The 16,035-nt window shown below is 44.0% G+C and overlaps 1 protein-coding gene across 1 annotated transcript in view; it reads left to right on the top strand.

The window, feature by feature from the left end:
• The first annotated feature begins 12,149 nt into the window (after positions 1-12,149).
• LOC8038799 (histidine ammonia-lyase) overlaps positions 12,150-16,035 on the top strand; it is a 41,259-nt gene continuing 37,373 nt past the window's right edge. The window contains exon 1 of the mRNA XM_040207165.3: positions 12,150-12,386. The gene's annotated coding sequence lies outside the window, so the exon portion shown is untranslated. The remainder of the gene's footprint in view (positions 12,387-16,035) is intronic.

The following is a 16,035-nucleotide window of genomic DNA, read 5'->3' as shown; positions in this document are numbered from 1 at the left end:
GGGCTAACTTCTTTTTTTTTCTTTTTTTCCTCGAACATTTTGTTTTGTTGAGGCATTTGGCGATATTGTTGTTGACGAAACATCGCTGAACTATCCTCGTCATAATGTGATACATGTTTTCTCCCTTCTCTCCTTTTTGCGTACTTTCTGTAATGTGTATATTCTGTGCATTTATTTATGTTTTGTTTTTTCATATGTGGTGGCGGGCTGGCAACAGACATGCACAAGCTACTATAAAAAAACTAATTAAGTTACGTTACTGAGTATTAGCCTCAAAAGTAATTTGAGTAGAGTAGAAATTACTCAAATGGAAAGTAATTCAGTAAATTACTAATTACCGTAAAAATAGCGAATTACTTTTGAAGTTACTTTTATTTTTTCTATGCTAACAAGGAAGTACTTACATAGGTTTTGATGCGCTAGCGAAGTTCTGCTGGCCGAATATAAAGCGGCTTGTGTATTCCGGACAAAATAGTCCCAGCGTGGCCTAAATTATTTGCTGTTTGCAAGTTTTTTTTTTTTTTTTTTTTTTTTTTTTGTATTTTTTACTCGTGATGGATATAAGCAGCGGCTTGTAACTCTGCGCACACATTGCGTGCAAGGGCTCCGTCCCTTGAACGACTTTTTTGAGGGGTGTGGGTCATATGAATACATTTTCGTATTAGGCCTTCGCTTCAGCAGCGTCGACTTCTAATCAAGTGGTCTATGTAATAAACACGCTCAGAATTGCGAAATAAATTTTTGATTTCTTTAATATACGATGTTCAGACAGAGCGATGCTCTTTCTGAAAAAAAAAAAAAAAAGGACATGCTGGTACGACAGGTTTGTTTTAATAAATCACGTCAAGAACCTGTAGTACGTGTATGATAATGATTTTCATTCCGAATATCGTTTTGAAGCTCGATAGCGCTGATTTGAAAACGGGCTCTGGCGTTAGAAAGATATTGATTTCACACGTGGAATATATTGGTAGAAATCAAGAACCTTTGAGAAATAGAGCTACATGGTGTAGATAGAAGGGATCTAATATTTGTTTCAAATGATTATAATGAAAATGTTGATATTATCCTTGAACGTCTATCAAAATCAAAGTACCAAACCATTTTGTCCTATTAAGAGTGCTGAAAGTATTGATAAATTCACCTGGGACCATTTTGTCCGGGTTGGCATTTGGGACCTTTTTGTCCGGGACCATTTTTCCGGGACCATTTTGTCCGGGTCCATTTTGACCGGGACCATTTTGTCCTACACCCTCGCCTGGCGGCAGGTTTGCTTTGCACGCCGCATCAACTGTCACTGTTGTGACTCCACTCGCGGAGAGAACGCCGCCGGGCCAAATTCGTCGCTTGTTCGCAGCATATTCGCTCACGGAGTTCAATGTTTAGAGCTACATGATGGCATTCCCTCTGTGATGCGAAAAGTAAGTGCAACGAAACGAGATGATCTCAAACAAACGAAAGAATAAGCGTGTAAGAAACGGGTGCGCCTTGAAGCCATTTGAGAGAAGTGCGCGTGTCGCCCCTTGTCTTACTTTTTACTTTGGGCCGACGTACGCATGAAACAAGTTAATGAAAACATTTTAGTTAATTGGCTTACTAATTGGTTAGTTTCCCCTCTTTCTTAGCAACCCCCATGGGCCTGTTTCTCGGCTGGGGGCGCTGTAGAATCCACGAGACTAAATAGGAACTCTACACGAGACACAACCACGAAAGAGGCGCCTCCGTTAGCATCCGTGAGACGACTTGTCAGTACAGGCGTCCCACCATGTACGATCCACGGGCGTAAACAAGCGTCTGTCAGCGTCTCTCGGCGTCTGTCCACGGGCACTAACAAAGCGTTTGAAAGAACGCGACGCGCGACACACAACGGAAACGCGACCTAAAAATATTAGGCTTTTCTCGTCAGGGGCGCTGTTCCAAACTTGAGAGGTACAGGTCTATAGCCTTCAGCATACCAAAAAAAAAAAAAAAAAAATCCTAACGCAAGCTTTTTTTTTTTTTTTTTTTTTAATTCTTGTCCTTTTTTTTTTAAGTCACGTAATTTGTTGCGCGCGGACTTTTGAGATTGTTGCAAATGGTAGCGAGGGGGGGGGGGGGGGGGGGTTCTTTAGTAATATAAATAATTTATTCAACTAATTTATTACATGCAATGATTATTCTGCCGCGCAACCAGGGCTCTCAGATGGTGTCGGGTATCCCTCGTGCGCGGCAGACGCCTCAGGTCAGGATTCCGACCCGGGCAAGCCCCGTATAGATACATAAAGTAAAAGAAAAGATATATCCAGTTGAGATGCGAGAAGGAGAGCAATTAGATCCCCTCGTTAGGTCGTCTGATCGTTTGTATTTTGCTACGAGGAAGCACGAGACAGGAAAGGGCCTTGGTTCACATGTTCTGCGATTATCTTTGTAGAGCTCGCGGGTGACTAACCTATACTGCCGGAAGTCTTGAAAGGCGAGTGAGCACAATGCGCAAAACGGAATCGTCCATCAAGGTGCCCTATAGTAAAACCTTCATTAGAAGATTAAAAGAAAAGATTTGAAGTCAAAACAAAGAAATGGTGAGCCTGCACGCTCTGTCGCGGGCCAAACGTTTTTGGTTCGGTGAACATATTGTTTACGCGTTTTTGCCTTTTTTTCTTCTTCTTTCCTGTGGTAGTAGTAGCGCTGCTATTTCTTGCCAGAATAGCGAAGTTCATTTTGTACTTCCATCAGTAGGTAGCTTTTTTTTTTTTTTCTCTCAAGGACCATCAATAATTTTTTTTCTCAAGATTTTTTTTTTTTTTTGGTGGGGGGGGAAAGGGGGGGGGGGGGGCAGTTTTTAGAACGCATTGAATCGCATTCTTTCTGCTTGTCACAGCTCGGTGTCATTTTGACACCAAGCTGTTTCGTTTCGTTTTTTTTTTTTTTTTTTTCTTTTTTTATGCGATACGATTTAAATGGACCTCCTAAGTGCTTCCGCGATAGGTGCTACCAAAACCAACGGTCGCCTTCGCTGACCGCCGACTCCTGAAACGCTGATCGCGACAGACGTCTGGAGCGTCAGCTACCTTGACATCTGCGTGTCCGCGCGAACGGCCGCGCTTGATAAGGACGTGCACCCAAGACAAGCCGCCCGCTATTGCCCCCCTCATCCACATACCCCGTCTTCGGTAATTGGTTGTCCTGGGCTATCTTTACAGCCTCGTGGAGGAGACGGCTGCCCAGACGGGAATTACTGTGTGCGCGAGCCTGCGCCGGGGTTGTCTTTCTACCCGAGAGTGCGTCCAGCAACTTTGGGCACAGGCACTGTTTCGGGAGTTGCGTGGGCAGTGTGACTGAAGGGGTGCGAGATGTGATATGATTCGTTGTCTCGAAGCTATCTCGGGCTATTTCATGCTAACTGTAGGGGGGTGCCACTTTTTGTATAGTTTTGTAATACCCAGATACCAATAGCACGCAATCGCAAACAAAATAGAAAAAAAAAAAGAAGAAAAAAAACGCGTGACAAAACGGCGGCGACGCGTTTGCCAAGAGTAAGAACTGCAGCCGGGAAACGCTGTTCCACGCGCTCGAGAGCAAACTGAAGACATGACAGCGTGCGGCAAACTCTCAAATTAAAAGTTAAGTTTGGCTGTCTCGTCTGATGTCTCTGCTGTAGAAGGGGCAACTAAGTCGGCGCAGTACGACTACCAACCTGGGAATTTTAGCGGGCACCACGCAGTGGTGATCGCACTGGAAAAATGATCCACCCAAAGACACGCGTGAAAGACCTCAGGGACAACGCAGTCTAAGCTGTGAGCTTGGACGGGCGCCGACCAAAGCTATATCCACGTGCGCGCTTCTGTGTCCGTTTGCCTCGGAAAGTTGTCCCAAAGCGGTTGCGTGCCGACCCTATTGGCCCGCGAAACTCTATCATCCCCTGAGCTGTGGTAAAGGCGGAAAAGCGCTTCATTTTATTTTGCCTTGGAGCGAAACGAAGGCAACGGGCACACGGCCAAAGCCTTGGAACGCGTTCAACCTTGTGCGATAGCCCGTAGTGTGGAAACAGCTTCCTAAAGGGGCCATGAAAAGATACGTACGGGGTTCAAATGTAATCCCTTCTACGCAACTACGACACAACTATTCTCGCACGCCATTGAGCCAGAATCAGCTTTGTCGTAGTGTAATTTGAAAAAATGTGACTTTTTTGTCCTTTTTTTTTACGCAGTACGTAGGGATTGCGATGTTGACGTAGTCGGCAAACGGGGAGGGGAGGATATTTTAGGGTGACGTTTTTAGAACGCAGCTCATGAATCGACTCGACTTGGACACTTGGTTACGATCAGTGCCTTGGCGGGCATCCTGGTTAGGGCTCGTGTCCAGTCGCTATGGTGACGTTAATAGCCGAACCCTAGCAGTGTCCATAGTACACCACGCGCCACGCGCACATTTTCAACACCAGCGCGTGACTAAATTGAACATCGGTGGCACGTAATCGTCATGAAATCATGGAACAGATTTTTTTATTATTTTTTTTTTAATTATTGAAGACAAAAATGCCTGCCCGTTTCGCGCATTGAGGACGTTAAAAATTCATTATCAGCCAAGTTCAGTGTAAATAAGAGTAGTGTTTGATCGTTTTGTTCCCAAATTAAGACCTCGCGCGGCTGGCTTTTCTTTTTATCGAATATCAATAGTGTCCAATATCCAATCCACACGGTCACCATAAAGGTACCTTGAAAATCGGTCCCTTGGCGATCGGCGAATCATCCCGCACTTTTGGATCGCGAGCACATGGTCGGCGGCGAACTGATTCGCCGCCGACCATAAAGGTGCTATAGCTAAAGATGCCTTTATTATTGTGTGAATGGTGTGGTACTTTACCTCTTGTGGAAGCAAAAGAGAATCTCTTCAGGGCCCTTAGAAAATTCGTCAAACGAACAAAATCACATGACCACAGAATTGACTCTGGTGCTCTGGTTAATAGCCACTGACAAAACCAGGCCGACAGGGTCTGTAGTTGTCAGTTCTGAAAGTTGGGCGTTGCGTAGTGTATTTTTGCGATGAGAAACACAGTTTGGGGTTAACGTGTAATGCGGAAAAAGGTACATCCCCGATCGAATAGTTTTGGTACGTGCTCTCGCTCAGATCAAAGGCTATGAGTGAGAGTTCCTTTCTAAAGCAAAGAATTCTTTCTTATAGTATTATTATAGCCTTTGATGGTTAATTAAGCTTCAAGTTTCTCCTGCTTTGTAGAAGCATTGAGCCAGCTAGCGAAACCCGAAGCTGGTTTCACCATAAGGTACGCATGTTATAGGAGAAGCCAACTTGGCGCGACGGGTTCGCTGGCAGGCCGCAAGATAATACATTACTGCATATTAAAACACACACACACGCACACACACACGCACATGCACAAAAAACAAATACAAAAAAAGAACGTTGCACAGATTACAGGAAGTACATGTATCGTGTGATTGTTTCGCACTTGTATCCCTTCCGCTCGATGTTCTGCGCTTCAAGATGATTGGCCGGTGCCAAGCCAACCACAACAACAGTTGCGAAGTAGCGAAGTAGCGCAACGTTGGTCCGTCGTGGGCCGCCATTGCGTCGTCCAGCCCACGGTACGTAGCCATATAGACAATGATAGGCAAATGTACCCTTGTAATCTGTGCAAAGTTCTTTTTTTTTTTTTTTTTCGATCAACATATTTGCAGTTTCTTGGAGGCCAAAAGAAGGATGTTCATATTGTTTTCTATATTTAATATTGAATGTGTGTCTGAGATGACCCACGATTTCGAATATATTTGGTACACATATTTTGAACGCCACGTGACCACGAAAAAGAAGGTTAGTGCGACTGAAACAGGCCAATTCTGGACCGGCCGTTTTCAGGCAGAAAGAAAACGAATTTCGACCTTAGATTCTGTTCTGGGAAGTTGGACTCTTATAGGTCAGGTTCAAATAAAAACCTCGGCAAGCAGTGAATACCCTGTCAGTGTCCCTGGGTCGTAAGCTGTCGCAAATGTGTGAACCAGTCTTTAGCCTTGTCAAGATCCTCTGAGCGTGATTAAAGACGGCATTGCCGCTGCTGCATGGAAGGACACCAATCCTCTGCGACGTTCCTCCTAGGGCCAGGTTCAAGGTGATATCGAACTGCCGCTGGACATAACTCGTGTCAATGGCGCAGTCCCCCGCATGCCGGATACGGCCTCCCGAGTACATACGAAGGAAAACAAGCGGCGATGACGAGATGAGCTGATAAGGCATCGGCCTCTCTACAAAACAAACTTGTTTCCTCCGATGCTGGGCCATATAACAATGCGTAGATACGAAATGCTCGGTCCGAGGCCTAGGAGCGCGAAAACAGTCCGGGTGGCGGGACGGTTTCCCCCCACTCCGATGCCGTTGTTTGAGCGGTATGGGGAGTATAAGAGCTGCGAACTACGGTGTACGGGTGACTCTACCCATGGTGTACAGGGTCTGATAGGCAAAAGAAAACCCGGTTTCTTGGCCCGCATAAACAAACTACGCATCGCAGAAAGCCGAAACTCCATTTAAATGTGACGCTGGTGCTTGTGATGTGGAACGGGAACGTTTGCCAACGTGACGTTACATAATTCGAAAGATAAAGAAAAAGAAGAAAAAAAAAAAACAAACACGAAAAGCATATATGAGCCGACATCCAGCTGGGCCTAATGTTCTGTCAAACCAGAAAATTGCATAGAAAAAAACTGTCTCTATGTCAGTAAAAAAGCAAAAAATCAAGCTTTTAACCGAAAACACAGTATTGTTTTCTCTCTTGGTGACAAAGTATTTTCACTGAAATAGATGTCGTAAACGCTCACAATGTCATTTCTTGTTTTGACGAATATTAAGCTTAGGTGGAAGTCGGCTCATAATAAATAAATATATATATAAATATATAGATAAATTGTGACCCATTCATCGCCCCGTGCAGCCATTCTCATTATCGTCATCATCATCACTATCGCCGATGGCTCGCCGCTCGGGGCAGCGCCGAGTCAGTTCGAACATAAACATAATTGAAACCGGTCGTCAAGCCTGTGTCTCCCTCACATTATTGGTGGAGGTGCGAGGTACCCACATCCCAGTACCGACGTTCCTATCACTCTGGAGCTCCGTCCCAGAAGACGACCAGCGACGATGACCAGCACTGGCCAATGCTCCCCCGGTGCCCCTGCAGCTGCTGTCAGCCCTGCCCCCAGCCAGCTGCGACATCCCAAAGCCTTCGCTGGCCTCCGCAATGACGACGTGGAGGACTGGCTGGACATCTATGAGCGGGTGAGCCTTTACAACAAGACTATGCGACCCACGACTACTACTGCAACCGAGACCGAAGCCACCGAGAGATCAGGAGTCAGCCGCGCGGTCCATCCCCACCCCCGGACCTTTATCCAGCACGTCGTCCAAAGGCTCCTCGCCGCCGCTCCCCGTCTCAATATCCTCGATCCTACTGGCCCATGGTCTCTAAGAGAGACGCGAGGCCTAACACGGAAAACTAGGCACCGCAGTTGTCGGAGGAGCAACTGCGTCACAAAAACGTCTTCATCGTCCTCCTTCCGACCCATCTAACCTCATTGAGGTATACATCGACGGCTTACCTCTGTACGCCTTGGTTGACACAGGGGCGGCTACTTCTGTGATTAGAGAGGACATCTGCATCCGTCTTCACAAAGTAAGAACACCCCTCTATGGTTGTTCATTGCGGGCAGCGTCTACAGACATTATTCGTCGAATAGCCCAGTGCACGGCACGCGTTGTCATACAGGGTACGTGCCACACCATTCAATTCGTTGTTCTATCATCTTGTACGTACAATCTCATTCTCGGCTGGGATTTTTTTTAAACTCTGCGGAAGCTGTCATTAGCTGCAAAGGGGTCCTTTCGGGAGATTCAAATAGGTGCGAATCTGACTCCAGTATTCCTAAAACCAAAATATGTGCCTGTGAAGACACATTTATTCCCCCGCTGGCAACTCTTGTCATGAATTTCTCGAGTGTACCAAGCGTTTCAGGCACTTTTCTAGTAACTCCTTTTTCAAACCTCTTACTATCGCACGGGTCATTATAACCCATTTTATTTCTACATTTACTCATGGGAGCGCAGTGCTGCCTGTATGTAACGAAACACACCAGCCACTAATTTTCGTAAAAGGTACGATCGTCGCAAATATCGAACCTCATGCCTCTTTGGAACTTACGTCACTCGAATTAGCATGTAATTTTGATCCTCCAGCGTTTCCCATTATCTCTAACGAAATATTATTCGATGCCATCGATCTGAACCTTGCAGACACTCATAAAAGACAATTAATTCATTTAATCACTCGTTTCACATCGTGCTTCGATGTTTATACGCCCTCTACAAGTGCAACAAAGTCAGTGGCACGTGAGATTAATACGCCCCGCGGAAAAATCGTACACCAGCGTCCATATCGCGTATCTCCTACAGAACGCCGTATTATTGACCAACAGGCATCAGATAGGTTGCGTAAAGGTATCATTCGCCAATCATCAAGCCCCTGGTCCTCACCAGTAGTCCTTGTAAAAAAGAAGGATGGCATCATACGTTTCTTTTTTGATTATCGTAGACTCAATAAGATCACTCGCAAGGACGTATACCCTTTGCCACGGATTGATGACATATTAGACACGTTACAAGGAGCTGAATATTTGTCGTCCCTAGATTTGAAGTCCGGCTGATGGCAAATACCAATGAAGGAAGAGGAAAAAAAAAACAGCTTTCATTACATTGGACGGTCTTTTCGAGTTCAACGTTGTGCCTTTCGGGCTTTGTAACGCTCCAGCAACGTTTGAGGGCATGATAGATAACGTCCTTCGCGGTCTTAAATGGCACATATGCCTCTGCTACCTTGGTGATATTATTATCTTTTCTCGCACATTTGACGACCATCTCCGTCGACTTTCCGATGTGCTCGTTTTTCTCAAGAAAGCTAACCTTGTACTCGACAGAAAAAAAAAAATGCCATTTCGCTTCTCGCCAAATTAAGATTCTTGGCCACCTTGTAAATAAAGATGGCATCCGACCCGACCCAGACAAGATCAAGGCAGTACGCGAGTTTCATGTTACCCTTAACATAAAACAACTTCACAGTTTTCTAGGGCTTTGTTCTTATTTTTGTCGTTTTGTTCCACAGGTCGCACAGTTGGCTGCTCCACTTACTCGTTTGTCACGAGCCAATACAGCATTTTTTCTGGTCCCCTGAATGTCATGACTCATTTCGCGCTCTTAAAACCACTCTCCAGTCCGATTCCACCCTGGGGCACTTTAATGACTTTGCGCACACGGAAATGCATAGCGATTCCAGTGGTTATGGCCTTGGTGTCGTCCTATTGCAGCGTGACCACAACACAACGAAAGAATATGTCATAGCTTATGCAAGTCGAATACTCTCTACCGCTTAACAAAATTACACCACAACAGAGAAAGAATGTCTGGCTGTTGTTTGGGCCGTCAACAAGTTCCGGCCTTACCTTTACGGTAGGCATTTCACTATCGTTACCGACCACATGCTCCACGAGTGGTAACTTTAGCGCACCACTTCGCTCCTCACGCGCTTAAAGTCTTTCTAAAAATTACTGATTTGGAGGTTTTGGACGACGCTCAGCAAATTTATAATTGGAACCATAAGACTATTTCCACAAATTAAAAAGTTATTTAACAAATTTTACTTAATTATCCGACTGATCGTTATGATTCGCCCCATATACTATGTCCCCCTGGCCATATAACTCACCTAAACAAACCGCAAATATACAGTTTTTTTTTTTTTTTTTTTAGCTTAACAGATTTGTTTAAAGAAAGCCGTGAAGGTTACACTTATGCGGTCTGTGCAGGTGAGTTATTCGGCCAGGCAGACATAGTATAGGGGCTAATCGTAGAGATCAATTGGATACTTAATTAACGTTCCTAAATTAACTTTTAATTAATAAAAACAGACATATGGTTCCAATTAGAAATTTGCTCAGCGTCATTGAAAACCACTAAATCAGTAATTTTCAGAAAGAATTTGAGCGCGTGAGAAGCGTAGTAGCGTACTAAAGTTACCACTCGTGGAGCAGGTACAAGGCTGGGGCTAGATAAGAGGCAGAAAAATCGCGCGGGCGTCTTACCGCAACCGCTAGCCTTGTACCTGCTCCACGAGTAGTAACTTTAGTGCACTACTACGCTCAAAGTCTTTCTGAAAATGACTGATTTAGTGGTTTTCGATCACGCTCAGCAAGTTTCTAATCGGAACCATACGTCTATTTTCATTGATTAAAAAGTTACTTAACGAATTTTAATTAATTTGCCGACTAATGGTTACGATTATCCCCTATACTATGTCGCCCTGGCCGTATAACTCACCTGCACAAACCGCATAAGTGTAACTTTCACAACTTTTTTCAAAACAAACCTGTTAAGTTAAAAAAAAAAAAAAAAAAAAAAAAATATATATATATATATATATATATATATATATATATATATATATATATATATATATATATATATATATATTGTAAAGGAAGAAGGGAGAAAGTGATTATTAAATTTATTACATAAAAGTTAACGGAAAGGGAAAGAGCTGGCGAAAAACTGGGCCATACACAATGCCGCACTATCAGAATGGTAAGCGTTCTTGATAGCTTCAGATACTCTTTTGACAGTTCTAGTTGACCAAATAACGAGGAAATTTGGACAAAAGAATCGTTAGTCTTTGAATATGCCTTTATTAATTCCAAAGACGACTCCAGTTTCTGTTTAAAGACATTATAGTATTTTTGTCGTTATACTTTGTTTCCTCAAACATACAGCCAGAGTTGTCGAACTTAAACATCGATGGCCGTGTCCAAAATTTACTCGATCTTACTCCAGGGTAAGGGTTTTGTACCCTTAGCGTTCTAAAACCTACCCGCGTCCAGCGTTTTCAATTTGTGCTGTCGCGTGATAGGATCTGCCGGAGTAACTCGGATCCATTTGGATAAGATTTGGAACACAGCCAATATGTTCCTTGGACATTTCCGTCTACGTCAGCGGGCTATCCCAACATGGTGAAGAAGAGCACGAAAAAAAACCGCGACCGTCGAAGCAAGATACAAAAAGACTGCTCCTCCGCGGTCGTGACGAGCGCGGTCTCAGAACACTAGGACTTTTGTATTAGGCGCTTGATTTGAAGACTGATTATAAAGGAGAAAAGCCGACATAACGCCGCTCTAAACTTCGACCAGTTGTGAAGACCCTTGTGTTTGCAGTCCGCTCAAAAACACACAAAATGTGTGACACATTTTGTGTGTTAATGAGCGGACTCTTGAACCGAATATACAAAGAGGACCAAATGGACCTGACCCAACTTAAGTCAATCGCAAAAATTAATTTTGCAAGCTCTAACGCTGTGATTCACCAGGAAGGTGTGGCTGGGTAGTGCATCTGTTTTTCCAAAAATATAAAAGAAAGACTTCTCTCAATTCAATATTACAACTAAATAACATAATTTTCCTACGGGCCAACATACACAAAAATACTTTTTTCGTGTTAATGTAAAAAAAAAAAACACGTTTTTTTTGTTTTATGTTTGAAACACCGTGTCGGAGCTTGCTAGCCTGATTTCTGAGATTTATTTAAAATGAGTATCATCCATTTGATCTTCGATGTAATCTGTGATCACCTAAAAATGGCGAGAAAGCGGACGATACAGTGCGCGCTGTATCGTACTTTCTTGCCCTTGTGCGTATCCTTTACGCTTTTTTAGGCGATTCTAAAATAACTGACCCAAATTGCGGTCTTAATGCGTTCAAAGCTTTGTCATTCGCTTGTTTTTCTCGCCAAGTGACATACACTAAACAAAGGTGTAAACGCGATAACGTTGTGTGTGCGTGCGTGCGTGTGTGTGTTTTACGAGTGCAAAAACGTGAAGGTCCCAAGAAAACTCGAAATCCTTTCCGCAATTCTGTCTGCGTCGGGCTGCTCTTGCCCCTATCGTTCAGACAGGGCCACGCTAGCTTATCGTTGCCTAACCGGCACGTTGTTATCATCGTTTTATGCGTATTTTTGTTGAAGAGTGAGGAGGAGAATTAACGACGATGATTAGCTCGGTCGGATTGGCGTCATATATTTACCGGTTACGCTCTTGTTTCTCTTCTCTCCTCCCATCTCACCTCCACGCGACGACTCGTGCCACTGTTGTCATTGTCTTCTGCGGTGGACGACGGCCAGCGCTCGACCAATCAGGGGCCATTCTGTCGCCAGATTAACGCTCATTGGTCGACCAGGGTTGCCCGAGCAGTGTGTCACAAGAGCCAGGCATTTCGAGGGGAGTTCTCAGAGCGGGGCTTTATCTTCGGCGAAGCTGTTGCGCGCCCTTGTGGAGCTAGCGTGGAAGGACCCTTTGACTCGGCACTCAGGTGAGAAAACAAAATTTAGAAATGGGTGTAAATACGCAAATAGCAATTGGCGTATGCTATGTGTACAGCGTTCACAAAACTTATCCAGAACACGCGAACGGCGTATCTTTTATCCCACGGGAGCGCTGTCCTGCAGCGGTAGCTGAAGGACATGCTCCATGACCTAGCGCTCAGTGGAGCAGTCTGAAGAGCGAGGGCGCTCGCTCAAGGCCGAAATCGCTTCTAAATCGGAGACAACGCAGCAAATTTTCCTGCGAGGCAACCTACGCTTTTCGACTCATTCGGCAGAGGCATCAAGTGCATGCTTCTACCGAACTTTATTTATCAGGGGCGAAGCTCCCGTTGACTTAAGCGGTGGAGATGCGTTCCCACGGCTTCTAGCGGATCCAAGCTGATCCGCTAGAAGAACCAATGGCTCTGCATTTCATCGTCCATAAAGCAGTCATAATTAAGTAGAAACGCAACCCGGAAGGCAGCACTAGCTATGAGCAATAAAAAACAAATCAGCACCTATGAACCATAAAATCAGTATCATCAGCACCACCAGAGCTTCGCCCAATCAACATCATTCACCACGTGGAGATGCGGCCTCTTTTTTATTTATGAATAAATAAACACTGATTGGATCATATCGAATCACTTAATGTTTCGACAGTCACATGTGCATCTCGACGCGAAAAAAATGGAAATGAGTATAGATCGATTGGCCGGCAAAATTGCTGCGGCGTCCATAATCCAGCGAATGATCTCCTCCGCTCGGACTGTTCCAATGAGCGCTACGTCATGATTCATGAAGTTCTTCGGTCGCCGCCAGGATATATCGCTTCCATGAGATAAGATATTATTCGTGTGTTTCCGCATAAGCTTGGTGACCATTGTACATCGTGTTCAAAATGTTTGAGCATGCCTCACACGTTGATCTCCATGTATACTTCACTGAACTTCATATTAAAAGTGTCGTTAAAGAGCGCCTCTCACAAAAAAATGTTTATGCCTGTCTACCTTTTTTTTTTTTTTTCGACGGAAACGATTTTACATGGTTTAAATGTAAGAGAAAGCGAGACTGTGTTTATGCGGTGCTTTACTGCAGACCACATCGACTTGCGATAGCACTGCTTCTCTTCTATGAAAGCTATATTTCCCTAGCCCAACGTCGCTCTCTTTACTCCGATGTCCCTTTGACGCGACGTCGCCGTTTCTGTTCAGCGATCTCCTCTGCAGTCTTTCCTCTTGCAAGGCAGTGGGGAGACTGCGGCACATCCAGTAAGCTCCTCGTTCCTGGATGAAGAGGCACTGCCGTGGGGAGGGGGATAAGTAGAAGAGGAGGGAAGGCCAAGTCGTTTTGTGTTACTGATGAGACTTTTTTTTTTTTTTTTTTCGGGGGGGGGGGGGGGGCGGGGGGGGGGGGGGGATCGTTTTGTCAGAAATAAGATATTCAAGACGAAGTCACGTTCATCTTCACAATACACAAAATGCCTCAAATGTACGGAGCGTGACACTGTTAGCGCGAACAAGCTGTCGCTGATTTATTTTTTCCTAGTATTTCTGTCTTTCAACGGAAATAGAACTGTTTGTGCGGCGGAATGCTCTCAGCCTGGGTACTAGTCGTGTTCAAGTTAACTACGTAGCGCAGTCTACATGACTACAAACAAACGATTACAATATAAAATGAACCGTAATACCCGGGGCGCCTGACCATTGGGAAGAATAAAGTTCTCTGGAGTGCGTGTTTTACGAGGTCTATAGACATGGTAACCCAGCCCTAGACATGGTAACCCTCGCTTTATGGTTACCATGTCTATTCTTAAGCAGCTCTCCCGCCTTGCTTTAACATCTTGTTTCTATACTGAAAGTTGCAGCATCATTTTTTTTTTTTTTTTGGCGATCGTTGAAACGACTAAAAACCGATATTGTCTATGGATGGACAAGAACCTGACTGAACATCGGCCACTTCCTCATATTCCTTAAACTATGGCAAAACCAATGCCAGTAAGTTCTCTGCGAGCCTTTAAATGCATTGAATAGTATCGCTTCATAGAACATTAGGTTGTTGCGTTGTTTTGAGATATAGGCTGCTGTACAAGGGTCCGATCGAGAAAATCAAACCCCGTTTTTTGGCCTGTAAGAATAAACTACGCATCGCAGAAAGCTAAAACTTCGTGTGAATATGACGCTATGCTTCGATTCACCGTGAGTCCTGGCGCCTCCGTGTTCTATTATCGCTGAATCAATTATGTACAGAGAATGCCCAGTGACATGCGCTTCTGAAGCTGCTTGTTACCTGGGTCGAACGATAGGACAAACACACTATATATTTCTATAGGAGCCAACGTCCACCCAAGCGTAATATTCTTCAAACCAAGAACTGGCATTGTAAGCGCTCGTGGCATTAATTTCAATAAAACAACTTGTCAAAAAAAAGCAGCAGTGTTTTGTTTTTCTGACAAGTTGTTTTTATTTAAATAAATGTCACAAGTGCCCAGAATGCCATTTCTTGATTTGACGAACATAAGGCGTTGTTGGTCATCGATTCATGAAAAATTTTGTCTTTCTTGTTTATATTTTGTACCAGTAGCTTCCTATTAGCAAACTCTTGGATTTTATCACCACTGCAAGCCTCGATCACATCACCACGGAAATTCAGCTTTCTGCGATGCATAATTTATTTTTGCGGCTCGTAAAACAAGGTGATAGTTTCTCAAATTTGCCCTGTCTTTCAGTATTATGGGTTTGTCGTTATCTGCTGTCAATATGCCAATAACCTTTTTTCTTTTTTTTTCTTACACGGGATGAGTATGTTTCTTGATTTTGAACCGGACCAGTAAAATACGTACCGGAAGAAAATTTAAGTTTCTATCGCCTAATCGCTGCTATTTGCGGTTTGTTTTACGTCAGTCACTTTCCCTTCACACATGCATGATATGTACATATTCTAAATCCACGCAAAGTTTCAATCAGTAGATTAAGTTTTGAGATCTGGTCCAGTAATGTTCGGCACGTAACTTGTTGCTTTTGTTGCTATTGTTTTTAAGATGACAGTGGCCAGCTGTTTTTTTGTTTTTTTTTTTAGACTATGTGATTGATAATTCTTGTGATATCCCCGTGCGTGGGGTTTTGGTGTTTTATATCAGGAACGCACTCCACCCAGCGGTAACTCTCTCACTTTTACGGCGCATCATAGCAAAATATATGATAAACATTTCGAATCAACAACGGTCCGTTCATTCCTTACAAATTTCTTCTTTATTACACTGTCCTACATCACGTGCAGGCAGAAGGCTAACGGGATATTCTGAAGATCTTACAAACACAGCGCAATACTGCATATTTTTGTTTTTTTCCGGCACTCTGTAATGGTATCTGGGAGTTCGCGCTGGAACTATTTGTTGAAACCCGATACACACATCTTGTTAGATACTATACCTTATATATTATCCTTGAACCTTGCATAATGATATCTTATAAACTCACTCAAAACACCTTTGGTTATACCTATAGTCATATATAGAATACATTTTGGGTAGGTGAATTTCCGTGCAATCGAGTGATGTATTATGCTCATCATGCGACTTCTGTCAAGAAAGCCATCGGTTGTCGCGATGGTCAGGTGGTCGCTTGTGCCAGCCAATGGTAGTAAGGCACCACCCTC

This window comes from Ixodes scapularis, unplaced genomic scaffold, assembly GCF_016920785.2.
Source record: "Ixodes scapularis isolate PalLabHiFi unplaced genomic scaffold, ASM1692078v2 PGA_scaffold3__209_contigs__length_174095766, whole genome shotgun sequence".
Taxonomy (NCBI): Eukaryota; Metazoa; Arthropoda; class Arachnida; order Ixodida; family Ixodidae; genus Ixodes; species Ixodes scapularis.
This window is presented reverse-complemented; position numbering and strand designations above follow the sequence as displayed.